The sequence below is a fragment of the Pinus tabuliformis genome, chromosome 5_1, assembly GCF_031772625.1.
Source record: "Pinus tabuliformis cultivar Carrire ecotype Pingquan chromosome 5_1, CPIR1, whole genome shotgun sequence".
Taxonomy (NCBI): Eukaryota; Viridiplantae; Streptophyta; class Pinopsida; order Pinales; family Pinaceae; genus Pinus; species Pinus tabuliformis.
In genome coordinates, this window is record NC_142305.1 from 617,185,079 (window position 1) to 617,208,676 (window position 23,598).

Below are 23,598 nucleotides of genomic sequence, written 5' to 3' on the forward strand. Positions count from 1 at the left end.
AGACACACAAATTACTAAAATAGAGAGGGAGAGACAGAGATGTGACATGTCTTTTAGGCCTTTAGGTCGTGGTGGTTGTTTAATGTAGCCCATTGCTTTTGTATAGCTTTCCTTGTACATATTTGTATGCTAATAATCAAAGGAAGTATTTTATTTAAAAAAGAAAAGGAGTTTCCATGTCTGAATACATCTAATATAGCACAGATCACTGCATAAATTTCTAATTTTGGTGGATAGAAATAAGGTGATAGTATTGAAGGCACAATTCCCACATAAAGAACCAAATATCTTCTTAAGGCCTTCAGAAGCAGTTGGACCTTGGATGTTGTCTGTAACTTTTTGCAAACATAGACTAATGGCAGTGAACCTGAAAAAGACGAGGGTTATGATCCTCGATCTCAAACATAGACTTATCACATTGAACCTTAACAAGACTAAGGTTACAATCTTCAATACCAAAAATAGATTATGACAGTGAACCCTAACAAGACTAAGGTTATGATCTTCAATACCAAACATAGACTTATCATTCTAAACATTAACAAGACTAAGGTTATGATCTTCAGTACTTCTAAGAACAATCATACTTCCATTTCATATCTACAGGTGATCTTCAGTACTTCTAAGAACAATCATACTTCCATTTCATATCTACAGGGGATGAAGTAGAGAATCGAGATCGCTACAGCATATACCTATGTGGGGTACCAATTAACTGGCAAGGAAGAGGCCTAAAAAAGATACAAGCCTTGAGCTAAGTGATAGAAACTCAAGGGACAGAAAAGTTAAAAGTAAAGGGGCCAAGTCTTGCTCAAGACAAGCATTCCGTGAAAATGGTATATGGATTCCTTGAACCCCTACTAAATGCCAATGAAGATGAACATGGTGATCATAAATTCACAATAGAACAAATATATGCAAAAACAATACATTCTTTCATACAGGTACCTACATTAACAATGGGCAAGAGAAATTTTGATGCAGTAGTAGACACAAGCAGAGATGAGCATCATCTCTAATCTCTGTTGGGAAGAGGTATTCAGAAAACCACCTCTAAAACCAAGAAAGATGATAAGATCCCTATAAGGGTGGCCAATCACATTATTTGCAAGACCATAGGTAAATTGATGGCAGTAAGAACACAGTGTTATGAGATCACTCCTCATAAAACATTTGAAGTCCTTAGATTACCTAGAAAAGCTTATTGGGAATTGCTTGGAAGATCTTGAATATATGCAATGAGAAGAACCAGATGTTTCGATAAGGAAGAATTCATTTTCAAAAACTGCCAAAGAAATGTAAAATCCCACCAGATAAAAGTAATGTGGTAGTGGAAAGTGAAACAGATACCACAAATATAGACATGCCATCAGGACCAAAACCCAAATGGAACACACTTGTATATGATGTGGAACCCAGGGCATCAGGAATTTTTGTTTTCTGAACAGGGTTTTCATAATTTTCATCTTTAGCTGGATTTTTTTACACTATGCTGGAGGGTGGGCTGACCACGGTGAAGAAATTTCTAATTGGAAAATGTAAACTGTTGTTAAATTACGTTGTTCTGAAGGTGAACATCTGTTTGATAATATATCAGTTTGTGGAGTGACTGATAATTTGTAACGCTGATAAGCCACTCATTTTGTACTGGCATCTTTATGATAACAGAATCCAAACTATTGAGTTAGTATTTTCTAATCTCCTGGCATTTGTTTTTCATAGCTTTTTTTTACATATGTAGTGGAAAGTGAAACGGATACCAGAAATATAGACAGGCCATCAGGACCAAAACCCAAATGGAACACACTTGTATATGATGTGGAACCCAGGCCATCAGGAATTTTTGTTTTCTGAACAGGGTTTTCATAATATCATATTTAGCTTGCAACTGCTTGCTATATAGTAAAAAATGGCTATTGTCAGATAAAGGTAGTGAGAAGCAACTGCAAATTCAATAACAGAACAGAGACTAAACTGCATGCAAGATGATTCGAGAACGAGTAGTAAAGAAAAATTTACCTAACACTTTCTCCAAGGTGCATAGATATCGAATTCAGCTGTGCCCTGTTCTCATAAAGGCGCTGAACAGCTTGCCTCCATCTTACAATTTCTTTTGCCAAATTCTGCCCAAGAAAATTTTGACTCATCAAAGATAAAAGCAAAGCCTGTTTCTGAGTACTAGCAACCTTGCTGATGTTCTTTAGTCACAAACATGATATCATTGAATTTAGAAATTGTACTAGAGAGAAATATAACAAGAATTGTTACTGGAGGTTTACCTATTAAATTTTGTTGCATGCCCATTTGCATTTAATCATCATTCCGACTTGTGAAAATTACAAATCCTTACTTTTCTTTTTACTAAACTTATTTCCCATGGAGGAGGCTTTCTTAATGATGTTCTCCATATTTGCGTAATCTTAAAGTCTTCCAACTTCTCCTATTCAAGCATGATTCAGCCTATCGAATTGTTCTTTCATAAACTTACATGTATTAACACCCATCCTTTCAATGGTGAGATTTTGTTTGATTTTAGAAGACACACAAATTACTAAAATAGAGAGGGAGAGACAGAGTTGTGACATGTCTTTTAGGCCTTTAGGTCGTGGTGGTTGTTTAATGCAGCCCATTGCTTTTGTATAGCTTTCCTTGTACACATTTGTATGCTAATAATCAAAGGAAGTATTTTATTTAAAAAAGAAAAGGAGTTTCCATGTCTGAATACATCTAATATAGCACAGATCACTGCATAAATTTCTAACTTTTGTGGATAGAAATAAGGTGATAGTATTGAAGGCACAATTCCCACATAAAGAACCAAATATCTTCTCAAGGCCTTCAGAGGCAGTTGGACCTTGGATGTTGTCTGTAACTTTTTGCAAACATAGACTAATGGCAGTGAACCTGAAAAAGATGAGGGTTATGATCCTCGATCTCAAACATAGACTTATCACATTGAACCATAACAAGACTAAGGTTACAATCTTCAATACCAAAAATAGATTATGACAGTGAACCCTAACAAGGCTAAGGTTATGATCTTCAATACCAAACATAGACTTATCATTCTAAACATTAACAAGACTAAGGTTATGATCTTCAGTACTTCTAAGAACAATCATACTTCCATTTCATATCTACAGGTGATAAACAGAGAAAAAGGTCACTTCTTTGCACAAAATGCACACGTTTTGAAGCTACCAGGCAACCACTATTTAAGAGTATTAAACTGGAGAAGATAAACAGAAATTAGATGACAACACTTCATGGCATAAGGCAAATATGAACATGGCACATATAAGATGGTATACCTATTGAGTGTTTGAGCTGCACTCTATGTATACAGCAGCACCGACCTGTTTCCTCAACTCCTCACCCTGAAGATAAACAGAGACCTTCATATCTTTTCGTGGAGCATGTAGGGTGTAAATGTAGTTTTATTAAGCATGTCCATCATCTAAATTCAAAAGTTGTGCAAGCTAAAATCCCAAACATGGGAACATCTAAGCAACTTCACCTAAACTGGAATTGCCCTTATTATTAACAACCTAACAATCTAATATCGAGAGCAAGCAAAATGAAACAAACATATCTGTGCAGTTGTTATTGGTGTAGTACCCAGATTGTCGGCCAAATAACGCTTATCTTCACGAAGATCTGCATTGTGAATAAAATTCACCACTGAATCAGCCTGACAAGTTAGATATATGTCTCATAAAATGCAGAGCAGGCAGCAAAGGTTGGAATGTTTTCAAAAATGCAGAGCAGGCAGCAGAGGTTAGAATGTTTTCAATCTGCTTTTGTAAAATGCTTGTATTGTGAGATGTCATCAGAGAATTCACCAATTTTACAAACATCACATGCTGATGAAATTCTTTCAGTGAGAAGTAATAAGTTAACTGTTCAAGATTATCATACTATCTGATTGAGAGGGCAATAGCAGGCAAAAGGTAAACATGATATAGCTAATTGCTTTATGTTAGTTATTCTGGATGGATTTGGAAGTCCTATGAATTTACTTTGGTAATTTCTGTACATTAATATAATTTTTCCAGGTTAAAAAGGGGATTTCTGTTGTTTTGTATTATTATTATAGCGGTGATGATACACTTACATTATCCATCCAAAAGAGGCTAGTTTTGGGAACACTTTAAGCATCTTTTACTGAGAAAAAGGTCACTTCTTTGCACAAAATGCACACGTTTTGAAGCTACCAGGCAACCACTATTTAAGAGTATTAAACTGGAGAAGATAAACAGAAATTAGATGACAACACTTCATGGCATAAGGCAAATATGAACATGGAACATATCAGATGGTATACCTGTTGAGTCTTTGAGCTGCACTCTATGTATGCAGCAGCACCGACCTGTTTCCTCAACTCCTCACCCTGAAGAGAAACAGAGACCTTCATATCTTTTCTTGAAGCTCAGTCCAGAATTTCCTACGAGTTAACTATATTCTCTGACAAGTATCTTCCCATCCTAAAGCCAGTTTGCTATTTACTTACAGTAGCATCTTGCATTTTAGACTTGGCCCATAATTCATAGGTATTAGGGACACTGAGTTGCATCATAGGCCTCTAGTTAGAAACAACTCCCATGTCTTCTGCTTTAAGAATGAACTTGGAATCCCTTTAAAATAAACTTTCTTGATTTAATTTGTTATTTAAAATAATCTGTGAACTTCTATTATCATACTGTTCTCTTGTTTTACAGAAAACACTATGATGTGGGGGCTGCACAGATGATGTTTGGGAACAAACCCCTTGACAAAGATGGAGATGGAAAAAGACTAGGAAGAATAATATTTGATAGTGGTAGCTCCTACACATACTTCACAAATCAAGCTTATAGTGCTTTCCTTTCAGCTGTAAGTATCACAAATTACCCTTCCCTTGTACTATAAGGAATTTGTCTGTTTCTAATAATGCAATGCTGACAGGTTAAAGAAAACCTAGCTAGGAATCAGTTGGAGCAAGATTCATCACACTCATTCCTACCACTCTGTTGGCGAGGGAAAAATAGGTTGAAGAAGCTATTTATTCATTAAGCTTAATGATTGCTATGATAAAAAAAGATTACTGCTGAATGAGTTTCAATGCACAGGAAAAAGCTAACGTCTGCTCGGGAATCTTGAATGGTACTGCAATTGGTAATGTGGACACGAATATTCTTGGAGGTAATGAAACAGCATATTGTTTTGCTTCTTTTTGTTTGTGTGTTTGTTAGTCTGATTTTTCTACAAGCATGTCATGAATGACCTTGGGTGGGCTTGTATCTAGAGAAGTTAAGGCATGTTCTTAATCTACATGTTGGTGATTGCATTAAGATAAAGTAACAAAAGTGTGTTGCGTTTTGCAGATATCTCTTTGCAAGAGCACCTTGTTGTTTATGACAATGAGAAAAACCAGATTGGATGGGCTCGCTCAGACTGCCAAAATCCTCCCAAGTTCTGAACCTTCTTCTTTTATCTTTGATTCTTATTCTATAGGATTTAGTGCAGTTTTTATTATTTTTCTTATGAATTTGTACATGTAATAGATATGGCAAGATGAGAGCTAGTAACTGACTCTTCCCAAGTACACCATTGATTGCATTTTTATTTGTCAAATAAGGGAGTAGTTGCATCTACATTTTTTATGAACTTGCATTTAGGGAATCTTTCATAATTTATCCTTAGTACTACATCACCACTTCCTCTTTTTGGTTCCCTGCTATTCCATCTGATCAAAACACTGCCAGTAATGCCCATGTTTTGGAGTTGAATACAGAGAAAATTATTCCCTTTCTTGTCTTTACTTCCTAAATAAACTAAAATGGAAGAGATTGGTGAGGTTGCTTAGATGATATCATTGTACTCATATTTGATGATGTTTAATATAATCTTTGGTTCACACGAATAGTCATGACACCACGAATCATTTAGATATTAGAGATATCGATTATATTTCCTAACTTGAATCTTTTCTTTCCTTGTCAGATTGACAGATTGTAAACCTCATCAACCACAAAACAAGTAATCATAAATGTAAAACCTAAAACTTTTGAGTTGCAATCAAAATATATTTTGTAATGTGAAAAGAAGGTAAAGAAACTATCTTTGTACAATTAATTACTTGTTAAAGTGCTGAAAAGTACACTTAAGAAAGGCAAATTGCATTGAACAGCCCATTAATAGTAAATAGTCTTCTCCAGTAAAAGGATATAGAAACAAAAAACAGAATTGAATCACACAAAAAGAAGACTCGAATCACATTTAACAGCCTATGAAGAGCAAATAATCTCCTCCACAAGAAATATATAGCATTAAAAACCTGTAAGGCTACCCAAGCAACCTAAAAGCTGAAAAGAACAGACAACTCTTAAAATTTGCTTCAAGGGCAGCACTCTTCACTACAAAGGAAAATTACCATAACCACTACCCCTACTTGTAATTCAAAATGTTTCATCCTTAATCATACCATACCCAATACCCAATATTCACACCCAGTCTTTTGCAACATTGATTTAAACTTATTGCACCAAATCTTAAAAATAGGGTTCATAAAATGGGATTAACGATGGAAAACTGCAGCTATTTCAGGAAACCCGAAAGATGAAAATTTTATTGCCTTCTATCTGTAATATGAGCATCAGGAGATTGCTACATAACTACAGAGTAGGTATGGGCAGGGAAACGACTGTTTAATGTGATGATGGGTTCGCATTTACTCCTTGAAAGGATAGCAATTGCATCTTTTTCAAAAATATAAAATCCAATGCAGATCGGGTAAAAAACATTATGCACACACATTCGCATATATTAAATCCAGTTACCTAACATAAATCAGAAACCATAACAGAAAGAAGGGCTAACATAAATCAGAAACCATAACAGAAAGAAGGGCAAGAAACACTGACTGCTAAGAGTTTTCCAACCAGAAGACCTCTGAGCAGAAATCCCATGTGTGAAGCAGACGAGTACAAATATTGATATAACAGCACAAGGCTATGCGGGCTACGCGACCCTCATGCAGGGAAGAAAGACACGAAACCAGGGAAGAAAGACACGTTTCATTGGTTCAGTCACTGCGAAGAGTCTCATCGCCAGGAGGTCTGGCCTTTCATGGTCCATAGCCAGATCCTCCCTCTCTGTCTTCCAGCCGGTGGGAAAAAAAACATTTTTCCATGAAAAAAAAACAGATTAAACCAACGGCAGAAAACACCCCAATCGCCTTTGAGCAGAAATCCCATGTGTGAAGCAGACGAGTACAAATATTGATATAACAGCACAAGGCTACGCGGGCTACGCGGCCCTCATGCAGGGAAGAAAGACACGAAACCAGGGAAGAAAGACACGTTTCGTCGGTTCAGTCACTGCGAAGAGTCTCATCGCCAGGAGGCCTGGCCTTTCATGGCCCATAGCTAGATCCTCCCTCTCTGTCTTCCAGCCGGTGGGAAAAAAAACATTTTTCCATGAAAAAAAACAGATTAAACCAACGGCAGAAAACACCCCAATCGTCTAACACACAGAATCAATGGCTCAGGATCGCACACGTCACATTTTAGGGATGTCTTTCTCAGAGGGAATGCCTTACGACGTAAATATGCTGACATATTGTAGTCATATATTTAGGATATAAATAATAATTTTGGTCATATTTTTATGATATTAATATTAACTTCCTATCATCTATCAATCCATGGTTTAATATATAACTTTTAGAAAGTATGATTAAAATGTTAATTTTCTTAAAACTCTGCAACTATTTAGATGAATTACTGAAAACAAGGCAACTGAAAATTGAAATCAAATTTACTTTCAGCAAGATACATAGTTTCTTATCAATTTATAAGCAACGGAAAATAATCGAGAGATAAAAACACATGCACACAAATTGACACGCTTGTTTATCCAGGAAACAAAAGGGAAAAATTGCTTTCTTTGTTGTGGTATTTTATTGATTGTTCTTGAGCAATTGGATCTATTACAAGTCACGTTGCTTACTACAACCAACAATCTCTCTTTGAGAACACACTTGTTCTCCTATTGAATAGCCTTGACTTGCCCTAAGAATCCTTGATCTTGTGCTCCACAATCCTTGCACACTTCTCCTAAATCCTTGCCCACACTAGGCCTCCTATTCCTAGCTCACTTGAGCCCTATTTCTTAGCACACTCAAGGCCCCTATTTCTTAGCGTACTTGTTCTCCTCGATTTTAGTGCACAAGCTCCTCAATTTTTCGCGTGCACACACAAAGAATGATCTCACAATAATGATTGATCATGTGCCTTTGTCCTTCTCTTGGTCTTCATTAGCTAAGGTACAAGCCAAAATACCTCCACTTGCTACATTTTCAACACTCCCTCTTAGCAAGGAAGGGATGATGTACAACTCCAAACATATATCTGAAATAGATGAAACTGCCTAAAAAAGTCAAGATATCTGTTGTATGCTCCTTTGTTGAAATGTATGGTAGCTTCACTATCCCTTTCTGTACATAGTCCCTGAGATGATGATACTTGATCTTGATATGCTTGGAACAATCATGAAACAATGGATTCTTAGAGAGCTTAATGCAACTCTAATTGTCACAGTGTATCACTTTCTGTACATAGTCCCTGAGATGATGATACCTGATCTTGATATGCTTGGAACAATCATGAAACAATGGATTCTTAGAGAGCTTAATGCAACTCTAATTGTCATAGTGTATCACTGTGTGCTTCATCCTTTGCCTAAAAAGTCCCACAATAACTTCCTCATCTAGATAGCTTCACATGTTGACAAACTAGCAGCCATGTACTCGACCTTTGTTGCACTGAATGCAACTGATCTCTGCTTCTTGCCGAACTAGGAAACAACTGGTGACCCAATGTTGGAGACGCAACGTGAAGTACTCTTCCGATCTGTGGAGCTCCCTACTCCATCTGCATTTGTGAAGCCCCCAAGCCTCACTCCAAGAACCTGTCTGTACCATAATCCATAATATGTTGTGCCTCTGAGATATCTCAAAACATGCTTTGTAGCAACTCAGTGAACTTTGGTAGGATCCATCATAAATTGGCTCCACTGGTTCACTACAAAATAAATATAAGGTGGTTCACTACAAAATAAATATCAGGTTGTGTGTTGATTAAGTACATCAACAACCCAATTAACTGCCTGTACAATGTAACATCTACTCTCTCTGCTCTGCTAGTGTCCACCTTCCTCTAGTTTGTGACTAGAGGTGTGGTCATGGGCTTGCAATCTTGCATATGAAACCTCCTGAGGATTCCTATATTGTACTTCCCTTGACCCATGAAGATTTCCTCATCACCCTGCCATACCTCTAGCTTGAGGAAATTGTGCATAAGCCCTATATTCTTCATCTCAAACTCCCTTTGAAGGTCTTCCTTGCAATCTTGGATCAAGTTGTCTGCTCCAATCAATATAAGACCGTCAACATAGAGCACTGGAATGAGTGGAAGCCCTCCAACCATGATTTAGTATAGGTTGGCATTCGCGTCACTCTTAGTGAAGCCCAATCCTTGAAGGAGCTATCAATGTGAATGTACCATGCTCTCAGTGCTTGCTTGAGCCCATAAAGAGGTCTATTCAATAAACATACATGAGTGTCTGTTGAAAGTCTCAAACCCCTTTGGCTTCTCCATATAAACATCCTTCTCAACTACCCTATTGAGGAATGTTATCTTTACGTCCATTTGGTGGATCTTCCACCCCATTTGAGTTGCAAGTGCCAAAATTGTCCTAGTGGATGAATAACGTGCTACTAGAGTGAGCATCTCATTATAGTAGATGCCCTCAACCTACAATGCCCTTGGCCACAAACTTTGCCTTGTACTTTTCAACACTCCCATTTGCTCCATGCTTCACCTTGTACACCCAACATGAACCTACTATTGATTTTCCCTCTTGCCGTGGCACCATCTTCCAAATGTCGTTCTTCATGGAGGAATATTCCTCCATGGCATCCTCCTAACTTGCTGAGAGGCTGCCTCATAACAAGAAGGCTCTGTGTACAATAGCTCAGTCATTAATGCCATATATCCAATGTATTTATGTGGTTGCTAGATCTACCTGAACATAGACCTAGGAGTCTCAACTTGCTCTTGGGCCTCTTGAAATAACCTCTTTGTGGCCTCTTGAATTAACCTCTCTTCCTCCCTATGCTAGGAGACACTGAGCACAGGGAGACACTGACTAAGTGGCTGCCTTCACTCATCCCGGTCTCTCCTCCTCATCTTATAATGACTCTTGGTCATCCTGTTGTGCAACGTGCTTGCCTCTTAGCTTAGAATCATTCTATGATACTAGTTGAGGCTCCTTCTTCCTCAGGTACTCCAACCTGTGCTTCTCCAAGGATGCCCTCAAAGATTTTTCCTCCTCAAACCTCACGTCTCGCTTCATAATTGTCTTCTTGAGTGATGGTATGTACACCCTGTATGCTTGAGCTATCTCATTGTAACCCATGAAAATTCCCTTATCAACTCTGGGCTCGAGCTTCTTCGTACTCTCTTTGGACACATGGCAATGAACTTTTGTGCCTTAGACATGAAAGTGAGAAACATCATGCTTCTTGCCTGTAAAATCCTCCTCCAGTGTAATGCGTTCAAATACTCTGTGTAGACTCATGTTCTGCAGAAATACTGCAGTGTTGCAAGCCTCTGCCCAGAAGGACATAGGCGGTTTCTGGTCATGCAACATGGCCTTGGCCACTCCAACTATATTGTGGTTCTTCGTTTCAGCCACGCCATTATGTTGAGCGTTATGGGGTGTTGTTAGCTCTCTCTTAATGCCTTCCTTGGCGCACATGTCCTTGAAAGAATTAGAGATATATTCCCAACCATTGTCATTCCTCAATGCCTTGATCTTCTTCCTAGTCTAGTTTTCTACCAATGCCTGAAACTCCATGAACTTGGAGAAGACCTCCCCCTTATTCTTCATAAAGAGGATCCATGTTTTTCGAGAATAATCATCTATGAAAGAGGCATAGTTTCTGTGTCTCATGAGAGATGGAGAAGAGAAGGGCCCGCATATGTCTGAATGTGTAGACTCATGTTCTGTAGAAACACTGCAGTGTTGCAAGCCTCTGCCCAGAAGGACTTAGGTGGTTTCTGGTCATGCAACATGGCCTTGGCCACTCCAACTATATTGTGGTTCTTCGTTTCAGCCACCCCATTATGCTCAGCGTTATGGGGTGTTGTTAGCTCTCTCTTAATGCCTTCCTTGGCGCACATGTCCTTGAAAGAATTAGAGATATATTCCCAACCATTGTCATTCCTCAATGCCTTGATCTTCTTCCTAGTCTAGTTTTCTACCAATGCCTGAAACTCCATGAACTTGGAGAAGACCTCCACCTTATTCTTCATAAAGAGGATCCATGTTTTTCGAGAATAATCATCTATGAAAGAGGCATAGTTTCCGTGTCTCATGAGAGATGGAGAAGAGAAGGGCCCGCATATGTCTGAATGTACTAGCTCCAAAATCCATTTGGCTCTCTTGTGTCAGCCTTGCAAAGATGACTCGACATATTTGCCAAGTGTGCAGCCCTTGCACACATCATGTTGGTCAAATACGCCTTGTGATAGTCCTATGGTATTTTGCTAAAGAATCTTCAGCCCCCCATGATGCAAGTGCCCCATGTGTTTGTGCCAAAGCTTCCCCGCGTTTCTTCTCTGTGCACTTCCTACCTTATTGCGCAAGGCTGTGTTAAAGAATATTCAACGGCCCATGATGCAAGTGCCCCATGCTTTTGTGCCAAAGCTCCCCCATGTCTCTTCTGTGTGCACTTCCTACCTTTTTGCTCAAGGTTGTGCATGTCTCAACTTGCAACTTGTAGAGATTCTTCATCCTCACACCAATATGCTTCATTGATCCAAAAGTTAAGTGCTCGCTTACCTCTGCTGAAGATGACATCATAACCCTTGTCCTTTAGGGTAGCCACTGAAACAAGGTTTTTCTTAAGGCCTGGAACATAGAGGACATCTCTGAGGTGGAGAGAGCTCCCAAACTTCCTCTTAAAGCTGACAATACCAACTCCCCTAGTCAAGCACTTGCCATCATTTCCTAGCTCAATATGAAATCACATGTCCTTCTCCTTCAACTAGATGAACTCTTTGTTCTTGGTCATGTGGATGGATGCTCTAGAATCAATGTACCATACATTGCTGCCTACTAAACTTGCCATGCAAGCTATCAATGAGAAGTCTTTCTCGAACTGAAAAGAAAACTCATTTACCTTAGTTGATGCAACCTTATGATCCTTACTGGACCCCTTCTTCTTATTAGGACACTTAGTGGCATAATGCTTGAACTGATGGCAATGGAAGCTCTTGATATTGCTTAGATCTTTCTTCTTCTTCTCGCCCTTTTGATTGGACTCGGCCTTTCCTTGGTTCTTTTTTCTCTTGGCTTTGCTGCCTTTGCTTGCCATGCAAAGTTCTTGTCGTCCTTTGTCTTTGTTGATCTTCTAACTCTCGTTCCTCTTCAGATTTCTTCTTGGATGCAATCTGACCACAACCTTTCCCAGCTATTAATATTCTCTCTGCCATTGATTGCATCTTGGAAATTATCCCAAGACTTATGAAGTCCCAGAAGTGCAAGACTCACAAGGTCATTATCTATTAAAGTCTCGCCCACTCCAGCGAGCTCACCCCGAACTTGGGTGAACTTGGAAAGATGTGTGATGATGAGCTCTCCTTTGCTGATTCTACTAAAGTCTCGCCCACTCCAACGAGCTCGCCCCAAACTTGGGTGAACTTGGAAAGATGCATGATGATGAGCTCTCCTTTGCTGATTCGAATATTTCTTAGTTTGTCTTTTAGAGCAAGCTTCTTTGCATCACTAGGACCTTTATACAAACCTAAGATGATTTTCCACATCTCATATGTTTTCTTCTTCCCATGGAGATGTGGGACAATATGGTCTTTGGCCCCCTTAAGAATGATTCTCAAGGCTGGCCTTGGTGTCATTTTCAAGGCTTTTTTTTATCTTTCTCAAGACATTCTTGTTATGCTCGACAATTGTTGGGCATCTTGAGGTGGAACTATTTGATTCTTTGCAAATTCTAGCACCCTATTATCTTCCAACACCACTGAGATACTCTCCCTCCATGAGCATAAGTTCAAGGCTCTCTCTAAACAGTGATCTGGGCTTAGTCCTTGGAACACCATCCTATCCAAAAACTGATCTTCAAAACTCTAGCACAAGCCTTCAACTAGCCTTCCACTGATCGATTAATTTGATGTTGGTGAGAACTCTGCTCTAGTACCATTTTAATATTCTCGGAACTCCTGCAACTACTTTGATGATTTACTCAAAACAAGACACCTGAAAACTAAAAGGAAATTTACTTCACCAAAATATAGAGCTCTTAACAATTTATAAACAATGAAAAATAATCGAGAGATAAAAACACATGCACACAAATTGACATGCTTGCTTACCTAGGAATTCGGGAGAGATAAAAACACATGCACACAAATTGACATGCTTGTTTACCTAGGAAACACAAAAGGGAAAACTTGGTTTCTTTGTTGTGGTATATTATTGATTGTTCTTGAGCAATTGGATCTATACGTTGCTTACTGCAACTAGCAATCTCTTTGAGAACACAAAGCTCCTACTGAATAGTCTTGTGGTCTCCTACTGAATAGCCATGACTTGCCCTGAGAATCCTTGATCCTGTGCTCCACAATTCTTGGGCACTTCTCCTAAATCCTTGCGCACTAGTCCTCCTATTTCCTATTTCCTAGCACACTTGAGCCCTATTTCCCTAATTCTTAGTGCACTAGAGGCCCCTATTTCTTAGTGCACTTGTGCTCCTAAATCTTAGCGTGCAAGCTCCTCCCTATTTCTTAGTGCACTAGAGGCCCCTATTTCTTAGTGCACTTGTGCTCCTAAATCTTAGCGCGCAAGCTCCTCCCTATTTCTCAGTGCACTTGCGCTCCTAAATCTTAGCGCGCAAGCTCCTCAATTTTGCGCGCACACACAAAGAATGATCTCACAATAATGATCGATCCTATGTCTTTGCCCTCTTTATAGATCTAATTCGAGCATGCAAGGAGGCTGAGCTCAATTTAGAAGTTTGAGTTATGATTGCGAGTTAACTGAGGGTTCTACTCGTTCTCGATCCTATGCCTTTGTCCTCTTTATAAATCCAATTCGAGCATGCAAGGAGGTTGAGCTCAATTTGGAAGTTTGAGTTATGATTGTGAGTTAATTGAGGGTTCTACTTGTTCTCTCTCCAATCAACACTGGAGTCTTAACTCGTTCTTTCTCCAATCATCACTGAAGACTAAACTTGTTCTAATTGAACTTGTAATTGCCACCTCGTCTTGTAGTCAAATTGAAGAAGACTACACGTAACTGAAGCTCCAACTCTACACATGGCTCCACGTAAGCTCCAACTCTACACATGCAATCTTGATGATCATTCCACTCTCCAATCATCACTGAAGACTAAAATTGTTCTAACTAAACTTGTAATTGCCACCTCGTCTTGTAGTCAAATTGAAGAAGACTCCACGTAACTGAAGCTCCAACTCTACACATGGCTCCACGTAACTGAAGCCCCAACTCTACACATGCAATCTTGATGATCATTCCATTCTCCAATCATCACTGAAGACTAAACTTGTTCTAACTGAACTTGTAATTGCCACCTCGTCTTGTAGTCAAATTGAAGAAGACTCCACGTAACTGAAGCTCCAACTCTACACATGGCTCCACGTAACTGAAGCTCCAACTCTACAAATTGAAGAAGACTCCATGTAACTGAAGCTCCAACTCTACAAATTGAAGAAGACTCCATGTAACTGAAGCTCCAACTCTACACATGGCTCCACGTAACTGAAGCTTCAACTCTACACATGCAATCTTGATGATCATTCCATTCTCCAATCATCACTAAAGACTAAACTTGTTCTAACTGAACTTGTAATTGCCACCTCGTCTTGTAGTCAAATTGAAGAATACTTGTAGTCAAATTGAAGAAGACTCCACGTAACTAAAGCTCCAACTCTACACATGGCTCACGTAACTGAAGCTCCAACTCTACACATGCAATCTTCAACTCTACATGCAATCTTGATGATCATTCATTCTCAATCGTCATTGAAGACTAAACTTGTTCTAACTGAACTTGTAATTGCCACCTCGTCTTGTAGTCAAATTGAAGAAGACTCCACGTAATTGAAGCTCCAACTCTACACATGGCTCCACGTAACTGAAGCTCCAACTCTACACATGCAATCTTGATGATCATTCCATTCTCCAATCATGGCTCCACGTAACTGAAGCTCCAACTCTACACATGCAATCTTGATGATCATTCCATTCTCCAATCTTCACTGAAGACTAAACTTGTTTTAACTGAACTTGTAATTGCCACCTCATCTTGTAGTCAAATTGAAGAAGACTCATGTAATTGAAGCTCCAGCTCTACACATGCAAACTTGATGATCATTCCAGTAAATTGGAAGTAAACTCATCGTAATTGAAGTCTGTCTCATGAGCTCACACTCATGCTATAGAAAGACAAATCCGCGATCTTCACTAACTAACTAAGGCACAAGCGAGAAGAACTTAACTTGCTACATTTTCAACATAAAATTGGAATTAGAATTAGAATGCCCATTAGAATTAGACTTCATGAGTGGGAAGTAGAATCAATCCATAGTTATCCATCATACACAAACATTTTCCCTAATTAGGTCATCTATTAGAGTAGTGGGAGGTGAAGTGGAATTATTAGAGTAGTAGGAGGTGAAGTGGAATTATAAAATTAATGCTAGGCCTCATTTATATCACGCATTTATTAGGAGCGAAGTGGAATTATAAAATTACTGGTATATGCCTCTTTTATATGTCACACTTATTAAGCGACTTATTAGAGGGAAGTTATTAAGCGACTTATTAAATCTGCCTAAATTATTGCTACTCACATATATCACAACTTATTAGATATCAGAGTTAGTAGGAAGTGGAATCAACCTGTGCAACACCATGTGGAGTATGCATACTGTGCAATATTGCAATATCTAACTGTTGTTGGAGGTGGAATGGGAACTTAGGGTAAGTGCAATGGGAGCTTAGGGTAATGGAGGATGACAACGGCAACGTTGTCCCCTTGACTCTCAGTTGTGCCGTTGTCCCTTGACTCTCAGTTTGAAAGTGTAGTAAAAACACATAAAATACAATGATTTCCCTTTAAACTATATAGTAAAAGCATAAATAAAATACAATGTTACAAATAAAATACAAGGGCACTTGAATATGGATTTTATTGCAGATACCCAAACCCATGAGTGCAAGTGAGAGGACATTCATCAAGATAGCTAGGAATTTCAGAAGTATGTAATTATGAAATTCTCTAAATTCATTCTCTAATTTAATAGAAATCTAATAAAATACAAGGGCACTTGAATATGTATATTAGTGCAAATACGCAAATCTATGAGTGCAAGTGAGAGGACATTCACAATAAAGCTAGGAAAGCTGCATTTTTACAAGGATATAATTACGAAATTCCCTAAATTCAAAATCTAAATAGAAAATAGAAACCCAGTGTGCACTAGAAATCTGAAACATAATTAATAGAAATCTAATAAAATACTAGGGCACTTGAATATGTATATTAGTGCAAATACACAAATCTATGAGTGCAAGTGAGAGGACATTCACCAATAAAGCTAGGAAAGCTGCATTTTTAAAGTATATAATTATGAAATGCTCTAAATTCATTCTCTAATTCTTCTAATTCTTTAATAGAAATCTAAATAGAAAATAGAAACCCAGTGTGCACTGGAAATCTGAAACATATAAGCAATAAAGCTGCTTTTTTGTAAGTATATAATATGAAATTCTCTAAATTCATTCTCTAATTCTTAAAGAGAAATCTAATAAATACAAGGGCACTTGAATAGGAATGGTAGTGCAAATACACAAACCCATGAGTGCAAGTGAGAGGACATTTACCAATAAAGCTAGGAAAGCTGCATTTTTATAATTATATAATTATGAATTTTTCTAAATTCATTCTCTAATTCTTTAATAGAAATTTAAATAGAAAATAGAAACCTGGTGTGCACTAGAAATCTGAAACATATAAGCAATAGATCCAACAAAATGCACATATAAGCAATAAATCCAACAATATGCACATGGAATTACTTAAATTTGTGACTACTTGTGATTATGTGTTTATGTTGCATTTCCGTGAATGCTATGATCGCTATGATTTTTGAAACCTAAATTTTAAAATAGATCTAAACTCAATTTTAGATTAATTTAAATGCATACTTTATTGGAACCCATACAGCTAGTTTAAAACCTATTTTAACCCATAGGTTTAAAGTTATTTAAACCCATAGCTTTAAAGTTATTTAAAGTCTACTTCAACCCATAGTCTTAAAGTAATTTAGATTTAAAGTAATTTAAACTGAGATTTTAAAATAGTCGTAAACATAATTTTAAAATAGATTTAAACCCAATTTAAATTAGTTAAATCCACACTTTATTGAAACCCACAGAGCCATTTTAAAACCCACTTTCCACTTTAAAACTATGAAGCATACTTTTAAAGTAATTTAAATTCAGATTTTAAAATAGTTGTAACAATGTATGAGTTTGAAACCATAGTTTTAAATAATTTAAATCTAGATTATAATATAGATTTAAACCTACTTTTTAATTAGTTTAAACCCACATTCTATTGAAATCCATACGAACCCATACAACCATTTTAAAACCCACTTTCCACTTTAAACCATAATTTTAAAATAGTTTTAAAATAATTTAAATCCAGATTTTAAAATAGTTTAAATCAGACTTAAATGAAACCCATAGTGCCATTTAAAAACCCAGTTTAAAAAACATGCTGCTGCATGTTTATTTTAAAACACGCTGACATGGACATGCAATAGTTTAATATGAATAGTCTAACCGACCATTTAATACAATGGTTTGAAACATGTGGCCATGGTTTTATTCTCAAAAACCATAAATTAGTTTGAAATGGCATATATTAGTTTGAAACCAAAAGATACAAATACTTTCAAACTAAAACTTGAAGATACAAATACATTCAAAAACAATAATAGATTGAAACTATAAAAAAACCCTAAGAGCAAATAGTTGAAACAATAATACACGACACTAGTACATTTAACACCTTTTTTAAAGACGGAATTAATATTTTGTCTCAAACACACAAATTATTATTTTAGTTACCTTAAATTGTATAATTAAGACAATTTTAACTTTAAATGTCTTAACTTAAAAATAAATTATACAGTAATATCATGTGTGTTCTGTCATTTATTCAGAATAAAACTCTGCTTTGTGTTTCTCTTTTTTCTGTTCACTATACTGCATTGCATTGTTCAAACCCTATTTGCCTCTTCTGATGAAATTTGAAGCATGTTCACTATACTGCATTGCATTGTTCAAACCCTAATTGCCTCTTCTGATGAAATTTGAAGCATATAAAATGGCTGATTCTGATCACCCGGCAAAGAGAATAGAAGCAAATAGGCAAATAAGAAGTCACAGGAATCTGCTTGGGAGAAGACAGAGGAGGACAATGCTGGTATGGTCAAAGAAAGATAATCTGACTATCTTGGAAGCTTGTTTGGACTGTATGAAAAGGGGCTTAAACTTCTCCGCATATGTTATTAAAAATTATGGAAGCATTAAAGATTTAATTCAGCATGAAGTATCTCATTATCTGACTATCATGGAAGCTTGTTTGGACTGTATGAAAAGGGGCTTAAACTTCTCCGCAAATGTTATTAAAATTATGGAAAGCATTAAAGATTTAATTCAGCCTGAAGTATCTCAACAAGAAGTGTATGAGAAGATAAGACCATAGGGCATATGGAGCAACTTTGGAGAAAACGAAGCAAGTGTATGAAAGGTGTATGAGAAGTTAAGACCATAGGGCATATGGAGCAACTTTGGAGAAAACGAAGCAATATGGAGAAAATAAAACAATCTGATTTTCAATTCAAAGAGGTCAATAAGCAACAGCATGCTGTGGTCTGATCACGAGGTCAATAAGCAACAGCATGCTCTGTTCCGAAACGTGTATGGGGTGAGTACAAGGTCAATAAGCAACAGCATGCTCTGGTCCGAAACGTGTATGAGGTGATCACAAGGTCAATAAGCAACAGCATGCTTAGAGTCTCTGGTCGGAAATGGATTCGTGGTCAAACACGAATTAGAGTCTCGCCTAGAAGACAAAAAAAAAATTCTCTGCATGTGGATTCATTAATTGGCAACAGCTAGCTTTCCACTCACATTGACCTATATCTGCTGCCATCATCAGCCATCATCCACATGCATTTTCTAATAGGGCAGCAAGGGTAAATGGTATGGAGGGAAGTGAATTTTTTGGCTTATATGCAGTTTGGATTTTCTGCAGCATACGCTCATTGTTCAACCAGCAGTGGTCTCATCATGATTTACAAGGTCTGTTCCTGTACGTTTTTACAGTCTGCAAGGCCAGTTCGACATCCTTCTTACAGTTTGCATACCTTGGACATTGTAGAGGACAGCATCAAAGAGGGGCATCAAAGAGGTGCATCACCCATCTCTGTTTTTTATTTTTTATTTTATGGTTTCAAGCTATCAAATGTGCTTTAATAGAATATCATATACACACCATCTTTTCCTTTGTTTTATCATAATGCCCTAGTTTTCCCCGTTTCAATTTCCCGCAGCTTTCTCAGAAAAGCCACGAAGATTACAAGTTTACAGATTCCTAACACCTCAAGTCTCCACACAGGCTGTATGCATGTCTTAATGCTTCACTGAGATCTTGTGAAATGTTTGGATTCGATAATTTCTTATTATACACACAGGGTGCAAAGCATACATGGAAACTTTTCAAAATATTTTAGATATCCCAGATCTGCCCAATCTGCCCTGAGATCCCCATCAGCTGATGGCCAGGGCATCATTATACAGTATTGATTCGTATTGATTCCGTGAATCCTCAATTCCCGTGGACCCTCACCGAATTTTTAACAATTGCATCCATCCACTTAACTGCTATCAGCTTTAGGGTTAGTGTAGTTATTGACATTTCATTGCAATTAACACAAGAAAATAGCTAGGATTGTATTAATTTCATCCTACATCTGATCAAAATGCTAGTGATACAAAAATTGTTTTTTTTAACCAGGTTTTATTGCTGACAATGGTGCTATGAATACTAAAATTGGAGTGCATCCAATCAGGATGTGATAATATTTTTCCAAGAATCTTGGTTTCGGTTGCAAAAAATTGTCTATGATGTGACATCAACAGACTGATCTATTTTCAAGATTGTTTCGAGAATGCAAGCTTAATACTGCAGTTGAATTCTTCAAGAAGACTCGTGTTAGGCTGCTGTGTGAAGATGATTGGAACCTGAGCAAGAGCTTGATGATTTTCAGACGATTTTCAGACGATTTTCAGACGTTGGGGCTGTATTATACCGTTCAGAAGAAGATGGGAGAATGGAGAATATGCTGCATATATTTATGGGATGTTTACAATATGAACAGTAATTTATGGATGAGAGGGCCATTGTCTCTCGAACCGTGAATATGTGTGTGTCAATGCATGATTGTTGGATTATCTTGGGGGTGAAAATCCAGTTTTTTATGCCCAGCCTGCAGTTTTGAATCAAAAGATCTTCATTCTAGGTTATCATTCTCAACCGTAGTTGTACCATGGTTTATGATACATGGATAGAATCTCTTATTTATAAGGCATTCATGATTGAGACCTAGAAGGCACTTTGCCTGTTGTGTTATTTCTGGTAGGATTTATGTTGCAGGAGGCTCCCATGAAACAGAGACGTGCTAGCAGCGAGGCACAAGTCTGATTTATGGAAATCTATTCAAAAATGATCAGATGAAATACTGCCACATGATGCCGACAGATCCAGCTACTTGGTGAATGCTGACTTCCTGATGTTGAATCGAGTGATTGCTGGCATTAGTATGAAGGATGCAGTGTGATCTAAACTCATTGTGCTTCATCAATGCCACGATACCTTCCAGTTTCCCAATGAAGCCATGCTGACGGAAATTTTTTAGTGGGTTATTAGTATGTGTGTGATGGTCAGTTTTTTGCCCATGATCTCTGTAGTAGAGTGATGCCATTTTCTCGGCGTATGGCCTGAATGTGAGGGTGATGAGCCATGTCTTCCATGTTCCAAAACTTCCAATAGCAAATATGTAGTGCATTCTCAGTGCATATCCTCTCCTTATGAATAATATCTTCAGGTGCATAATTGTACTCGAAATTTCTAGCAGGGAGTTTTATTATTATTTTTTGTTTCTCAACTTGAAATGATGAAGGTACTGTGTAACTTTAAATCCTCTTTCTTTTATGGTTTTCTTTATAGTATGGATACTATGGAATGTTATTGTAGTTCTAATGGTTGGGATTTGTGTTAAAGAATTTAGTCATATTGATATCATCTTCTCTAATCCCACCTTTGGGTGTGGGAATATTGCATTGGTAGTTTTAGAGTGGGTGGGTGGTTTTCCCTAATCTCTGGTGAGCAGGGAAACAATACATCTTGAGGGGGTGAATTCCTAATCCGTTCTTTGGGTGTGGGAATATTGCCATTGGTAGTTTTAGGGTGGGTGGGTGGTTTTCCCGAATCGCTCGCTGGTGAGCGGGGAAACCTATCTTGAGGGGCACCTTCCGTACTAATTGCATTTTGTTGCATTCTCTCCATTAGAGAGAAAACCAAACCAAATCAAGCTTCCTAAATACACTTCAAATTCGTATGCTTTAGGTTATAAATCACAATTGCTTTCTTTTTATTTCATCAGGAAATTTTGTAAAACAGACTTTACCAAGTAATTATGGGCTAACGATTCAAATATTTCTGGATATTTTTATTTCATTTAAAACTTGTACGAGGATTCCAAAAACGTGGTTCATGTTTTCCACTCTAAACTTGTGTGCTTCATGTTTCAAATTAAGTTTTTCAACAAAACAAATCATGCATTGCCGAAGATAAATAAGCTCATTACTACTCTACTAGTGTTGATTTTGTTGCTAAAGGGCTATAAACACAAAAAGTAGTAGTGATGGAAGAGCTAAATCTATTGGATGGAAAACTATTGTTGCTGCTGTTTGATAGAGAATATTTTCCTGATATAAACTCCCCATAGCTTGAAAGTATGGGAAACGACCTCCATCAACATTATAGGGTGAATGAAGTAAATTTACTGGCAAGAATATTATGCCAGGGTTAAATCAAATATTAGTTTCATATATGTTTGCAATTATTTATTTAATAACGTTTATCCATTCTAAATCAATGGGGATGCTCCACTTTAAGATTCCCTTTCAATTGACTTTCATGGAGTCGAGGTATGGAAAAAATTTAAATCAATCGAGATGCTCGAGATTAGAATTGCCATTCAACTAAATTCCGACTCAAATCACAATTGCTTTCTTTTTATTTCATGAGAAAATTTCGCAATTCAGACTTTACCAAGTAGGGATGGGCTAGCTATTCAAAGTATTTCTGCATATTTTTACTTCATTTTAAACTTGTACGAGGATTCCAAGGCGTGGTTCATGTTTTCTACTGTAAACTTGTGTGCTTCATGCTTCAAATTAAGCTTGGATATTTTTACTTAATTTATACTTGTATGAGGATTCCAAAGGCGTGCTTCATGTTTTCTACTCTAAACTTGTGTGCTTCATGTTTCAAATTAAGCTTTTCGAAAAAAAACAATCCATCGCCGAAGATAAATAAGCTCATTACTGCTCTAAATAAGCTCATCACTGCTCTACTGGTGTTGATTTTGTTGCTAAAGGGCTATAGACACAAAAAGTAGTGATGGAAGAGCTAAATCTATTGGATTGAAAACTATTGCTGCTGCTATAGACATAAAAAGTAGTGAGGGAAGAGCTCAATCTATTGGATGGAAAACTATTGCTGCTGCTATAGACACACAAATGTAGTGAGGAAGAGCTAAATCTATTGGATGGAAAACTATTGCTGCTGCTATAGACACAAAAAGTAGTGAGCGAAGAGCTAAATCAAATGGAAAATTATTGCTGCTGCTGTTTGATAGAGAATATTATTCTGATATAAACTCGTTGTAGCTTGAAAGTATGGAAAACGGCATCCATCAACATTATAAATTTACTGGTAAGAATATTAAGCCAAGGTTAAATCAAATATTCAGTTTTATATATGTTTACAATGGTTTATTTAATAACTTTTATCCATTCTAAATCAACAGGGATGCTCCAGATTACGATTTCCATTCAGCTATTTAAAAAAATAAAAATCAATCGATATGTTCGAGATTAAAATTCCCATTCAACTAAAATTTCGACTTTCATGATTTGCAGATTCCAGTGGGGGAGGGAATAGTCCTATCGTATTAGGTTACTTATGGGCGTTACTATTGGGCTTTCTATTGGCTTCATGGCATATACGTTGAGATTTTTTTGTTAATTAATTTTTGGAAAAAAATCTTATGAATGTGACAACAATAGGATTTGTTGTTAAAGTAGCTCCATTTATTCATGAGGAGGAGTTATTGCATCTTATATTTGTTGTGAGAGAATTTATGATTCAGTTTT

General features: G+C 37.2%; 1 protein-coding gene across 3 annotated transcripts in view; it reads left to right on the forward strand.

Annotated features, from left to right (window-relative positions):
* Positions 1-19,162, forward strand: part of LOC149166437 (uncharacterized) — a 35,835-nt gene extending 16,673 nt beyond the window's left edge. For 2 of the 3 annotated variants that reach the window (XR_016260860.1, XR_016260861.1), the window contains 5 exons: positions 4,719-4,872; positions 4,945-5,027; positions 5,109-5,181; positions 5,364-5,451; positions 18,471-19,162. The gene's annotated coding sequence lies outside the window, so the exon portion shown is untranslated. The remainder of the gene's footprint in view (positions 1-4,718; positions 4,873-4,944; positions 5,028-5,108; positions 5,182-5,363; positions 5,452-18,470) is intronic. The other variant, XM_089432593.1, reaches the window with a different exon arrangement.
* Positions 19,163-23,598: the final 4,436 nt, after the last annotated feature.